Raw genomic sequence first — 12,394 nt, 5'->3', positions numbered from 1 at the left:
TTGTCCCCGACTTGAAGATCAGATATTTTTCAAGAAAGCAAATGCTGGTTACTCTCTTGAATACAAATTGCACAAAGGAGGAAAAAAAAAAAAAAAAGAAAAGAAAAAGGAAAGAAAAAGAAAACCTACAGATATTTATCTCAGCTTTCAAAGGATGTGTTCAGGGTTCAAGAAAACCACTAGAATAGCAACTCTAGAGGCTTTGTTGCAAAACCTGATTTAAATCGAGTTAAAAGAAAACCTTTCAAGGTTTTCTTCTTTGTTCTGCCTTTGTTCTTTGTAACTAAAGTAGAGGGAAAGGCTCAAAGCTGAGAACAGCTCTTATCCCTGTTCAATTACTCTTTCTGTTAACTGCAAACCCATTGCAGGGACGGACCCAACAACCAACTTTGTTATAGTCCTGGTCACCAGATTTACATCAGTTGTTGCTGACCTGATCTGGATGTGTACCAGTGGTTCATCTAGAAAAATTTGCAATCTCTCTAACATATGAAAAAAAATCCTGCTTAAAGACATACTTCCAGCTCAAGAGTGCACTTCTTGATGTTTTCACCAGAGACAGACATAAGGGTATTATGGAAAAGGTAGGAAGTTGCAGACAAAAAATATTAAGTCTGTGGTGTGAAATGAGATACAATTAATTATATATATATAATTATTATTCTTTTAGGTCTGTTTCTGGTTAATCTCTGGTACCTGCTCACTGACTTCAATGCATCTTTGAAGCTTAGCTATGAACAAGTGGCTCAAAAGCCATGGCTGTAAAATAAGAGGTATCTTGTAACATCAGTTTCATTAAAAGAGTAGGAGTCTTTCTCAGAGAATATCTTAATTTTCTAAAATTTGTACCTTGCTCCATGACAGCTTCCCTGTGGCTGAGTTGTTTATTGAGAGAAAAGACACACGTATCACATGGGCCTGTTTATGGGCCAGCTGCAATGTTCCCAGGCTGTTTTTCTTTGAATTTCCATAGTGTTCAGTGGGTGTTAACTGACAGCAAATGTTATTTCTGGAAGAAATCATAGTCAAATTATGTAATACATGATGTGTAGTGCCCTTTAAAACAAAGATGTGAATTTCAGCTTCCAAACAAGAGAGAAATACACATGCTTAACATTTTCACCTGTGTGCACACAAATGTGTGCTGTAGTTCTTATGAAGGTGGAATGACGATATTTAAAAGAAAAGTAGAGGTGATCTGATAAATCAACTTAATTCCCCCAGATGAAAAAATTATTAATTTGATTCACTTCCCTGTGCTGGTAGTGTTCATGCCCTCGCACATCTGCAACTGTTGCTGTTCTCATCAGTCCTACCATGTATTAATTTTTATTTTTTTTTTTAAGATTTATTTCTGGGTGTGGCACCTTCCAAAGCCCAAAGAGCTTAGTAGCTGTTTAGTTAAAGGGTTAAATGATAATGCTCCAGACAGTGAAAGGGAGTTTACCAGGAGGAGCTACAGAAATAATGTGTGACCGGAAAGTTGTACTGATGCCCCTTTTAGGTGAAATTTGTTTTAAAGATGGAAACTGAGTGCAAATCTTGTATGATATGGAGGTCTCTGGGAAAAGGAGGGAGGGGTAGACATTCACAGATGAGGACTGGTACAGTAGGCACATAAGTCAGCAGGTTTACTCCAGTGTAATAGAGCCTATATTTATTTGCATTTCCTTCTATCTCTTCATGCGTGTAACATTTTAAAATGTGTGTCTATACACGTATTTATATATATAATACACAAGGGGAGCTGGCATATATAAATCTATCAATATATATACCAATGTATATTTCAATATATGATTATACATGAAAATATAGAAGTTTATATTAGAAGTGGGGAGCTCCTTATTAGTATCAAAATATGTGTTTATTATCAGCTTATTAGTCATAGAACATATTCAGTACCTCTTGTTGTTTAGGCAGGTATGGGGTGGAAGATTTTCCTGTGATACTCACAAGTTTTCCTTAACTGGCAATTTCATTATAAATATTGGCATTTTGATGTAACCAGTCTGTTAAAAAGAAAAATACAGTAAGATCTTCAGCTGTACTTTTATATCCCTGGGACTTACAAGTACTTTTTAATGGAAAGATTTGAGGTTGTCCAAAGGGATTTGATTCCACCTAGGACAGGGAGACCATCCATTCTTCTCTCAGTCTGATGGATTAATTTCACAAGGGTCCTCTGGGAGCAACTCTACATTCCCCTCCAGCAAATCAATTACATTAAGGAACTGATCTTGCTAAATGTAGCAGTAGCAGACCTTGATCTGTCACACTGAAGTGCACAACTAAAGATGTGTCTTGCAAGACTAAGCCCTCTATCAGTGGCAGATGAGTCATGAAAAACAGAAGAAGGAAAAAAAAGTTCTAATTTGCTATTTAAGCTAGTTCTACCTGCAATGGAGTGGAGACTTGAATTTTCACAGAACTAGGAGGCAAAGTTGTGTCTAATACTAATACTTGTCTCAGAAGTCCCGTTTATGAGTAATTCCTTTTTTTTTTTTTTTTTTTTTTTTTTTGATCAGACAGCCTGGCATATATAAACACTTTATGTCTATCCACCCACACTTTGTCCTTTCTGTCTTCATCTGAAGTGCTGCACTCTGGGGCTCAGTAATAGAAAACTGATGAACAAATTGTATGCTGCAGGTGGGAAAATATACTGCTGAGTAAATGAACTTTTTGCTGGTGTTTTCCAAAGGCCTGAGTTGTAGCTAGAGCAACTCAAGCTGTAGCTAGAGCAACTCATAAAACCAGAGATTTTCAGTATTATTTTAACATTTCTCGGTTCTTTATGTTAAACTATATGTACTCCCCTTCAAGATAAAGTATTGGTGTGGTAAAATGGTTTTATTCTGTTGAGAGAGAAGAATGGAAAAACTGTTACTAGTACATTATTAAAAACAAGACATGTATTTGGCTATATCTGTAAGTGTTCAGCTTGCACCATGTACACGCTATTCTTGATCATAAAACAAATTTGGTCATTTTTGGAGGTTTCAAATACACCTTTTATTTTCCTGGCAATTATAAGAGATTGAACGATCCCATGGTATTAGGTAGATCCCGAATATAAACCGAGATTTACCTGTCCATAGGCACGTCTCTTGTCTTTATGCAATGACCTAATGTATCAAACAGGAAAAATGTGGCAATTATTGTTAATAGTGGTTATTACAGCATGGCTGTACTTGGGTGTACAAAGTTATCTTTTGCTATCATTAGTGACACTTAAAAACGCATTTGCTACCCCATGATCTTTAATCAGGCAGTTTCCTGGTGATGTAGGTACAGAGGTTGATCTTTCTACTGCAGAAGAAGGAGGTGGTTGTAATTTGTTTCTGTAAAATGTAAATGTAAAATGTTTCTGTGGGTTAGGCTTGTATGTTGAAAACTATGGTTATGGGTTTTCTTGTTCATTTGTTTTTTTTTTCGGATTAATTGCAGTCTCTAGCGTGCTTAGAATTGGAAACAAGAGGCAGAAAGAAGGTGTTTTGAGGTTACTGAAGGAGGCATATTCTGGTGCAATAAAAAGTGAAAATATGACAGTTCCAAGAATAGGTGAGAAGGGGAAGAGCATTAGGGAAGTCAGGGAGGAACAGGTAACTTCTAATCAAAATGGAAAATGGGTCTCATTGAGAGACGATGTCAGAGACAGATATGAGATCATTTATATTCTGGGTGATATTAATCATTTTGCATATTGCATTATTGAAAGTAGCTTCCCAAATGACTCCAGATTGTTCCTGATCTCCCATCTCCTTCCTCTCCCTACTTATTATCTCTTCTCAAGTAATGCTGCTTGCTTAACTGTTTTCTTCCACCTCTTGCTTTCAGAATATTCCAATAGTCCCTAACTTTAATGTCTTTCTAAAGAAGTTGATGTGTGAATTCACCACAGCATCTGGACCAGTTGTCATAAGTCACTATGAAAACTCAGTAAGAACAGGTAGATGGTTTTTTCTCAAAGCTTGTTTTTTTGTTGTTGTTGTTTTGTTTTGTTTTGGCAAATACTTTTTGGAGTATAAAGGACGTCAAAATAAATTCTCCATGGGAAGTTAAAATTCTGCTTTCAGTTTATCTGTACAACCCCTGCAATGATTAAGCTGTTTTTCACGTGGTGCGCTGAAGAAAATTCTGAAGCTGAAAAATAAGTAAAATTAAGATTTTGCCTAATTAGTGCTACCTTTTAAGGTCTATTTTAAGCTGTCTTCCTTCAGCCTGAACCATTTGATCGTTTCCCAAAAAGTAATTTAATCATATCTGATTGCTTGCTGGAATCTGTAATTAACTTAGATGCAAGTGAATTAACAGTATTTACCAGGTGCTGCATAATTTACCCAGAGCTACTTGTAGCACATACATGTGAAGTATGTTGGATGCTTGCATTTATTGGCCAGAATATTGTAAGCATACAATCAATTTATTTTTTGTTGGTACTTTTAATTTCTGTCTCTGGGATGACTCAGTTATGAAATACTGTGCGATTATATTCTCTGTGCTACCAAATTGTGCTTTGTAATTATGCCACATGGTACTTGTTATTTCAAAAGACTCAAAACTACCTATGGGAGGACAGTCTACAAAGTTATTTTGGGGCTGCAATTGGTTGCTAGGATAAAGCTAAAGATTCAAGTAATTCTAGACAAGACATTGTATAAGAAACTTAAATGAGTTTATTTAAAAATTAATTAGTTCTCATCTCAGACCTCTGAAATTCCTTTCCTTCCAAAAAGGCATAAGTAGTTTTAGAAAATGCCTTGTTCTGTTGGAATACACATTTTTGTCCTATTTGGGAGTCAGTTCTTGCATTAGTCGACTAATTAAAAATAGTAAAAAATGGAAAAATTAACTGACTCTCTAAAGAAAGCATTTTAAACAAAATGTTTGGAGTGCTTTTCTAAGATCCAAATTTGTACCCAAGTCCTACTCTCAACCCTTCTTCCATTGCAAGGTGCTGAATATCTGACAATCTCAGGAGACTTTCATGTAGTCCTTCTACTTCATTTTTTCTCTACAGTTTCCCAAAACTAAAATATATAGATAAAAGCAAGCCTCGGCTGAGGTCTTGGTTCAGGAGTGACAATATCTCACAGTCTAGCAGAAAGGTTTCTGCTGTCTGATGTTTCTTTGTCCCCATGTTCTCTGTATGGCACTAGTATCAGGGATGAAGATTTGTCTCTCCATGGCAGGTCACTTCAGATCACACTTGAAACTTGGGAACATGAATGATCATAAGTATCCAAAGTTCACTGAAGCATTACTGTGAAAATAATTTTGGAAGGCAAATATTTTGACTGGAATACTTGTCTAAACATTAGCAGCAACTCTGAAATTTAAAAAGGTTATATGTACTCTGTGGTGGTTGTCAGATTATGGGAAGCTGTGGTTTTAGACCACTATTTAATTGGATGCTACCACAATAAACCAGGGCACAAATGATAAAATTATTTTTTCTTCATGACTTGGTCAGTCAAACAGCATTTGCAACAACAATTTTTCCGAAGTGCATCGTGTGTATGCCAACCGCATAAAAAAGCATGGATCTGCAGTCAGTTCTGCACGTCCCGTACTGTGTTATTTACATTGAAACCAGTAAGAAAATTGCTCCATTTCATTTCTGTGAATATGTTTACAGCCCTTTTTACTGTTTATAAAGCTGATGAATATTTTCTTTCATTGAAAAGACAAGTGCAGATTTTAAACTTCCCAAGGAATAATATATTCCCAGAAAGCTGTTGCAGACTACAGAAAGGAAAGGGTAAGGGCACACAGCCACAAAACCAGCAACACTTGACAGTTTGTTACTGGGTGATCCGATCAGAATTGATGTGGCCATATCAGACACTTGCAGGTGTTTAGATTTGAAGATGACATTTGAGACTGTAAAAGTAATATTTGCAGCAACAGTCTTCATAAATATAATCCTTTCTGAAGCTCTGTGTACTCCCTGTACAACTGGTATTTTAGAGGATAACAAAAGGTTTGTTTATAGTCAGATACAGGGAAGTGAACAAGTTACTAAAAGCTTTTTTTTGAGACTGTGAACTGCCAGCAACTGCCAACTTCTCTCCCAAAAGTGGGCTGCCATGTGATTTGCACAGAAGTGTGTTTGGAGACCTGGAAAGGCCAATCTAGAGAGTCAGATTTTGTTTTGTTTGTTTTTCTTACAAAACTACACAGTTCAGGGAGCAGTTGTCCATAGAAACTGGTGTACCCTTCAGTTTGTCAACTTTTTGGAAGAGCTTGAGCCTGACTTGTGAAATTACCCCGGAAGACTAGAGAGACAGATACTGTACAGCAAACTGACATTAGTCTGTATATGTACCTAGACTGACATACTTTGACATACAACTTCTCTGTTTATGGAGAAGCAAGAGTAGCTATTCTGACATTTGTCCCTGAACTTTATTCCCATTCTGCTGCCTTCTACCTAGTCTTGCTTTCCCACTTGATCTTTTTCTGTTCTCTCCTATTTTACTTTGTTTTAATCTTCATATCATTGCATAACAGTGTTTTCTTTCTCCTTTTCGATTTCATCTCTGTATATCTCTGATTATTATTTCTAAGTCATTAAAATGACTTTTTTCCTGCCTTGCAGAGTCAGCCTGCTTTGAGGTATCGCCTGTGGTGAGTGATTTCCAGGAACACTGACTCAGTGGAGTCACGGAACAATAATGAAGGTTAGCTATCCAAAGGTAATTAGAAATCTCTCTGCTACTTTATTACCATGGAAGCCATGTTCCTGCCAGAGATGGCCTTGTTAAGAAGATGCCAGACCTCAAGGAGACAATTCAGTAGTGCAAGTTATGCATTAGTATACTCTAAAGCAGAATATAATAGATCACAAAAGCAGACAACTCTTAATACCCTGCTTGAAATAGAACTTGGAGACTGTAATGCTGCACTGTATGTAAAACATTAGAGAAATTATCTTGTAAAGATGATTCAATTAATCTTAAGTTATGTCTCTTTTTAAATTTGAAAGTGTCAAATTAATGTTCATACATAGATAGTAAGCACCTATTGAGACAACAGATACAGTAGTTTGCTGAAGTTCCTGTGAGCCAGTTAAAATATATATATATATATATATATATCAGTTGATTGTTTAAGAAAAGCAAGTACTGCTCTGCATATCAGAAAAAAAAATATGTGATAGGGATGGTGAAAATCTAGTGAGTATTTTTTAAATACTTTTGTTAAGAATTTGAATTCAACTGCATTCGCAGAAGCGTTGATATGGAATTCTGCCTGACATTTTGCTCAGCCAGTGCAACAAAGGATGAGAGCAACACTGTTAGAACACCCCAGGTGGCTGAATATACTGGGAAAGAAACATTTTGTTGGGAAATTTGAGTTCAAGTTTTCTTGTGAATTGCCACAAATACGGTTCAAGTACCTTTGTGTGCTGACATGTGATTCTCAGTGTTTCAGAAAATTCATCACTATTTACTGCTTCAGCTGAATATGAGGAGAATTATCACCATTCTTTAATCTCTTTGCATGTTTTTTTTAGAGCCTATCTACTGTATTGCTTAATGTTGAAAGTTATCCTCATCATTGGCAACTGCTTAAGATGATCGTGAATGAGTTGCACTTTTCTAGAAGTGATTAATTTTGGTACAGTTCTTGTTCCCATGGCTAACCCATGTGCATTGCTGTTCTTGTCAGGTTCATTATGTTTGTTTTCTCTTTCTAAGGTATTATGTCTTCACATTGAAACATTAATCCAGACTCAGATTTGGCAAACAGTCTGAATCTAGCAGTGTGCTTATTTCCAGAAAAAATTATCTGTTCCTTTTGAGAGAGTGGAGGGATTTGGATTTTAAAACACTTCATTGTATTTTATAATACAAGACTTGCTTTACATTTCTAAATGTAACTTTTCACAAGCAGTTCCTTAGAACTGACCTTGAAGTTCACTGAGTAAATTATAACATATTAGTTATTTGAAATTTCAAGTTCTGTTTTTAAATGTTACATTCTTAGAAAGTAATAATAGCTTTTGAAGTTTGATGGTCTTAATGTTTCCCTTACAGCTAAGAGCAGTATATGATACATGAAATTTTAAAGCATGTTTTTCACTCTAGGAAATTAATCTTGAAATTGTAACACAGCTAAAGAAACTGAAGAAAGACACAAGCTGAGTACGTAATAACCCAACGTGTCTGAGAGAGACCTACAAGGAAACAGAAGATGTTTAAGGCTTTGATAAACTAGGTATTGCTTACACAGAATTTCCTACACTGGATTAAACTGAAGGTTTGTCTAGTTCATTCCTCTGTTTCTCACAGTGGCTACACACACACAAAAAATATATATCTCAGATTAAACAGGTGTAGGATTCAATCTCCTCCACATTTATTTCTCATGTCAGCATGTTAATAAAGGATAGGGCTTGTCATGAATATGATAAAAAATATGAAAAGACATTAGTATTCAATTCTGTGCTAACAGTCAATCTCCATACAGGATCTCCTCATGATACATGGAGTGAAAAGCACAACCAGCTTCTAAATCAATAGATTTTATTGCTGGGGAAAAAAATAGTTTAATAATCCCAAAAATAACAGATGATCAGTGATAACTCTTTACGGAAATTGTTTACATTTGTATTGCAGTATAATCAAAAAAAATAAAAATTTATTGCTAGTTGTCTTTCAACTTCTGTAATATTTTCAAGATAAATTGATATTTATCCTCAAAAGCAACATCCTTCAGGATCAGGGCAGATCTGTGGTGATATGGGACTTGTTTAGCAGAGATCTTAGAGGCTATAGGGATACTGATTAGGTTATGTTTTCTAGGAATGACTACCCAGAGCTTCAGTACACCAAACTATTCTTTCTTTGTACTTTGGGCATAATTTATTTTGCTTTACATAATATTGATATCCAGGGAAGTTGTGCCTTCATGAAGGGACTTTTAATGAGAATAACTGGATATGATATTGTGGTGGTTTAAGAAAAATCCTCTTCAGTTATACAGGTTTAAAGGAAGACTTACATTTTCTTGACTTCAGCAAGCTTTTCATTTAATATAGATGAAGGATGCCAAGAGTATTGTCCAGGAGTCTGCAATTCTGTTTGCTCTAAAGTTGTAGAGGAAGAGATTCCAGCAATGATGCCCACCAACTTTCTTTCTTTCAGTAAATATTAGGACTTGGGAACAGCTGTCTATTTTTCCCATAATATTTGTTGCTAGTGAAGCTGTCAACTTAGATACACATTGTAGGGGGAATGATTATCACTGTGTTTTAGGTGAAACCAGTTTCAAAGTGGATAGAAATAAGTTTGTATGTTTATTTAAAGTGGAAAAAAAAATAGAATGAAAGTAACTATTCTGTTCCTTGAACCCTTGTTTCATCTGCTGAGCAATAAAGAAATGCATAGTGCAGTAGCTCTTAATTCAGTCATATCTAAATAAGTTATGGTACAGATTTTAGGCCAACAAGATTTGTGCTCTAACAAGTCTGTCATTGTTATTAGATACTTTAAATAATCAGTGTGATGAGTTTCTTACCATTGTTACTCCAGTTAAATATAACCCTTTAAAAGTTAAGGATCTGAGTATTTGTTGTTTGGTTATTCAAAGCCTTTGGAATACAGGATTTAGCTTTTCACTGCATTAATAGTTATTGGTTTACAAAAATAGACAACTGAACATTTTAATGTTCTATACTGCCAATATTGAATGAAGTCTCTGTCATCTTTTTTTGCTCAGTGAGATAATTTGACTGATAACCTTTATATAGCTCAGGGACTTACTTCATTGCCTTCCAAATAGAGTTTCTGGAGACTATAGATTTAGATTACAATGCCAAATGGCCATAGTGCCTCAGGGAAATATATTCTCATTAATGGACTTGTTAATGATTATCATTGAAGAGACTCTAATAGTATCAGATGTAAACGTTGTCACAGCCCTCTATCTTTCCCATGCAGATATGGAGATGCATCATTAATTCACACAGACTGATTCTCAGAGCTGTGCAAATTGATACAGTACAATAATGTCTGAAATAAATTAAAGTTGCGCATTATCAGTTTAATATTTCAGATTTCTATTTCCAATTGATAGCCTCTAAGAGGTAAGAGAAATTGAACCAAGACAGTAGTATAGGTCATTCAAAAGAGGTCAAATTCAGACTATGCCCTTACCAGTTCCAGCTTCTCTATGCTTCTTTGTGTTGTCTTTGAGAGCAATGTGATCAGTAAAAACTTATAATCATGAAGAATCTCAGCTGCAGTGATAAAATCATATATGTTTTACAAGCACAGAAAAACTATGGCAGGATGAAATAATTTTTGGATTATAGAATAATTCTGAAACCATTTCTTTATCAGGAGTTAGTTACCTTTATTCAAGTGTAGTAGATTTACCCCTTTATCTTGGCTTTGATTCATTTACAGTGCATTGAATGCAAAAAAATCAGAATCTGTCTCAAATGTGTACATCTAAACACTACACATTTATTAGCATATTTGCCTATGTTCTCAGATGTATGATTTATGTTTTTATATATTTTATTTTGCTTTATTCTGCTTTATTTTACAGCAAACACCCTGGATTATTTCTTTATTGCTGGGGAAACCTTGTAACAATCTGAAACACCAGTATTTTCAGAACAAATAAGAAGTACAACCTTATATGCAGACGTGAAGGTAAGCTTTTAGAAATAATAACATGCTTCTAATCTAATTGTCCCTTGGGAAATGGTGGAGTACATAGGTAGGTGCTAAGACAGGTCCTGAAGCTACCTTGTCAATGAATCATTTTCATTTCAGACAGTTCTATTAAATGGGTCCCCCAAATGAAAAAAAAAAAAAAAAAAAAAAAAGAGAGAGAGAGAGAAAAAAAAAAGTGTGTGGGAGCGGGGAAGCAGATTTTACAAATGGCAGGCCAAAATGTGCAGCTGGTGGTAAGCTGTCCTAAAAGGAGGACAAACCATGACCTAATGGTATAGCTTGTGCTCAGTTGTAACCAGCTGTAAAGTCATGAAGGAGATGATTCTACTCTGAACAGACCAAACGCAAATATATGGGGTGTAAAACAATTTCTCTTTGTAATGAAGATGGGATCTCCCTAGCAAAAGATAAGCAATCTAACAAAGTCAGGAGATATGATTTTAAATAAGTAAAGAATTAAGAAAAACCTTAAGAAGAACTAAACACAAACCACAGGGTAATTTGTTTCATACAGGAGAAAAATCACAGAAGCATGTAGAACAGTGAAAAGATGAGAAGCATGAAACTGGAATGATACATGTGACAGTGTACTTAATTGTGTTTCTATCTGGGGGAAAATGCTGTAAGAACATTTTTGTGTCTGTCTCTGAAATGTAAAGCAGCTACAGCATTTATCTGCTACAAACTATGAAACTTTGAGAGACTATTAGGGAAAAGTGTTTGAGGAACTGATGAAAGGACACACTTCTGGTTCGAGTCTGGGGGAATCCTATTTCAATCTGTATGTCCCACACTGTTACAAATACAGGTGAAATATTGCAGTAAGTAAGGTCTTGCAAAATTGGAAAAGATGTAAAGATGAGTAACAACAGGAAATTTTCATTGAATACCTCAGTTTCTTTCATGCAGGACAGCAACAAGGAAGTGATCTGTGAAGTCGCATCCTAACCTAGCTATGAGAAATCCCATGCCTAGAGCTACGCTGCCAGCAGTCAACACCGAGATGCTGCTACTGTGGCCGGTCCAGCTGGCACCAGTCAGGGGAATTGTGAGACGCCACAGTTATGCTTACTGCTGACATAGTAGGGAGTGGGCAGGAGCTAAAACACATGAAAAGAAAATTATCTTGACTGTAACTCCACCCATAGCAAAATGTGTCCAAATGTGACAAGCTGATTTAGTTCCAGTTAGGAGGCAGGTTGCTGCTACAATCACGTGTAGGCTAATGTCTTCTATGTAGGCTAATTGTCTTCTAAGAAATGATTACTCTCACAAATTTTGAAACTATGATATGATTATTGAGAAGTATTTGAGGAACCGTTAGAATTTGAAGGAAGCAGTGTTCCAAAGCAGTTTCTTTCCATGCATCTAAATTCCCTTTTATTATTTTCTTATTCTGACTGAAGTTCTGAAGTAAGGTTTCAGTACGTCTAGATTCACTAGAAAAAATCCTGAAGTAAAGCTTTATTTCTGCTCTTTTCTGCCCACAGTGATGTTTACTTGAGAGTCTCATGTTGCTTTTAAATTATCAACAAATCTATGAAATGAAGTATTCTAATGACTTCTCTCTAATGAAAACAAACATGCAAATATCTGAGAGTGCTCCCATGCTACTACAAAATGCCATTTATTGAAATTCTTCTGTGGGCCAATCTGTGTTTTTTTTTTTTTTTTTTTTTTTTTTTTTTTTTTTTTTTTTG

At 35.5% G+C, this 12,394-nt stretch overlaps 1 long non-coding RNA gene across 6 annotated transcripts in view; it reads left to right on the top strand.

The window, feature by feature from the left end:
• The window catches only part of LOC118169110, a 177,645-nt gene that overhangs the window by 159,392 nt on the left and 5,859 nt on the right, over positions 1 to 12,394 (top strand). For all 6 annotated transcript variants that reach the window (XR_004751926.1, XR_004751924.1, XR_004751928.1 and 3 more), the window contains 2 exons: positions 6,605 to 6,701; positions 10,564 to 10,670. This is a non-coding gene — a long non-coding RNA (uncharacterized LOC118169110). The remainder of the gene's footprint in view (positions 1 to 6,604; positions 6,702 to 10,563; positions 10,671 to 12,394) is intronic.

This window comes from Oxyura jamaicensis, chromosome 6, assembly GCF_011077185.1.
Source record: "Oxyura jamaicensis isolate SHBP4307 breed ruddy duck chromosome 6, BPBGC_Ojam_1.0, whole genome shotgun sequence".
In the NCBI taxonomy this organism is placed as follows: Eukaryota; Metazoa; Chordata; class Aves; order Anseriformes; family Anatidae; genus Oxyura; species Oxyura jamaicensis.
This window is presented reverse-complemented; position numbering and strand designations above follow the sequence as displayed.